Genomic DNA, 2,613 nt, shown 5'->3' with positions numbered 1-2,613 from the left:
ACATATGTACAAAATCAAATTAAGCCATGCAGTAAATTATCTAATGATTGAGCTGAAGGATATAATGATCTTTTAATGGAAATTTTATTATAAAATTCCTTAGAAAATGATGTCATATAATTAGTCTGATGAGGAAAGTAATATGTATGAGATTTAAAAACTTAAAATAAAATAAGATAGTGCTTTCAAATAAAGAATTTTTCAAACTATAAATGTGGTAGATAAAGGGAATAAAAAGAATTACATTGTAATCCTCATTTTTTTGTGAGCACACACACATACACAAAGCAGAGACCAGTTTTAATGTCAGGGCTCTTTTATATGAACACACTCTACAAGAATACAGTACAAAGGAATATTTAACTAGTTGCTTCTGGAATGTAAATTCACAGAAATACAAAACAAAAGGTATAAACAAAGAGGCAGGAAATTTAAAAAATATTTAAAAATTAAAAGAAAAATCAATTATAACACAAGAACGTTAGGCTAATAAACCTTGTTAAAATGTAAAACTATGCAAGATATGATAAAAGGAAGAAAGTTAAAGATGAAGTGAAGAAATACAGGTAGCAGTATTTATCATTTATGACATTTTTATCATTGAATGTAATTAAAATTTCTTGAAATGTTAACACATCCATTGACCATTCATTGTCTATATCAGCCCAATCGGGAATATGATATAGGCCCCAGGAAAAACCTTTGAAACAAAAAACCTGAATCATGACTCTTCATTCACCATTTTTTCTTCAGCATACATACTGTGATTAGAAAGATAAGATTTTACTAATTTTTCTGTTCAGTGTCAGCAGGTGTCAATCTCTTAGTGAAAGTCACAATACCAAGAAAAAAAATGGTAACATTCAATTAAAAGAAGTTAATGAGTGGCCAAGAGTAACTGAAGATACCTATCATTTCCTTTCCTTCCATGCAGCATTAGGAAACTAGAAACAACTGAATATATGTTACAATTTGAAAATTTGTCCTTATCTTTCAAGTAGTTTATGTTTCTCTGGCTTTTGAGATGGCTCAGTAATCAAAGGCACTTACCACCAAGCCTGATGATCCCCAAAATCACTTTGATGAATGAACATATTTGCCTACAGTATCTCTGATTATTTGCACATCATGGTATGAAAGACATCCATAATAACGAATATTGTAAAAACAATAATTTTATATACGTTTTCTGAGAGAACTTACATAAAAATGCCACTGTAACACAGTGGCTTTACAAATAAAGTGGTTCCCATGAAGTCTGCTCTAATTATTTAGTGCAAGTGCAATATGTTGACAATTGGAAGACCTCTTTTTTTTTTAAGTTTCCTAAACTAACATCAAAGTTCTTTCTCTGAAAACATACTATAGTAATATGCAGATGGTATGAGTTAGTAAAAAACATAAAGGTGCATGCCCTTTAAATCAACTATGCAAGGCACATATAAGCTCACAGTGACCAAAGCAGCAAACACAGAACCTACACAGGTTTTCATTGGGTCTTCTCCATATATATTACAACTATTAGGTTAATATGTTTATGGAACTCATGATTGTGATAATGAGCATGCCTCTGACTTTTGTGCCTGCTCTAGGGACTCTTTTTCTTTTGTTGGTTTTTCTTGGGCAACTTCCATAAAAAAAGAGTTTTTTGTTTTGTTGATTTTTTTCTTCTTCATCTTATTATCTTTTATTTTGTCTTGTTTTGTTCTAATCTTTTAGAAACCTGTTGTTTTCTAATGAAAGATGGAAAGTCTCATGGATCCAGAGAGAAGGGGAGGTGGTGAGGAGGCAGAATGTGGGAGGGATATATTGTATGAGAAAATAATGTTTCAAAGAAAAAGAATTAAACAGCATTTTCAAAAGCTATTCAAAACAAAGAAACTGAAAATAACACCTGGAGTTCTTGGAAAAAAATAATTTCTGTTTGTTTTTTTTTTTTAATAACGATAAGAGGTATGGGGAAAGCCAAGGAAGAAAGGAAGGAAAGTATAATGTGGATTGAAGGAATAACAATTTCCAGTAAGCATCTCCAACATGAAGAACACTGGCGTCATGCTAATGTAAACAGTGACTTAAGTGAATTAAGCCCAACACAAAATTTTATGCTTTCTTAAAATGTCATTAGGATTCTTTTGAAAAATATTAACATAATTTACAATGTTCTTAATCGTAAATTTTGTAGATGACAATGTTAAAATATTGGACAGACTGTGAGTGATAGGTATTAAAGGCTTTACTTTTATATACAGTATTGGATCTAGTCACTGGACACCAAAAATTTCTCTAAATTCATAGTGTAATTATTGAAATAAAGTCTCTTGAATATAAATAAATAGTTCTGTCTGTTCTTCCAAACATTTCCTTTGATATTTTTTGTAGGAATTTCATTGCGTGTAATGATGTGTTTATGAAGACAATATAAGTATATCCCATGGAGATGTTTACATTCAGCCCTCCCTTTCTCCTCCTGCTTCTAGTTAGTTTTTTATTCTAAATTTATATTTCTTTAATATGGATTCTGCTTTTATGTCACATATATGTGTCTTTATTCATGTGTCATATAGTAATATATCACGATCACTATATCATATATATGTAAATATGTATGATGCT

This window comes from Meriones unguiculatus, chromosome X (assembly GCF_030254825.1).
Source record: "Meriones unguiculatus strain TT.TT164.6M chromosome X, Bangor_MerUng_6.1, whole genome shotgun sequence".
In the NCBI taxonomy this organism is placed as follows: Eukaryota; Metazoa; Chordata; class Mammalia; order Rodentia; family Muridae; genus Meriones; species Meriones unguiculatus.
This window is presented reverse-complemented; position numbering follows the sequence as displayed.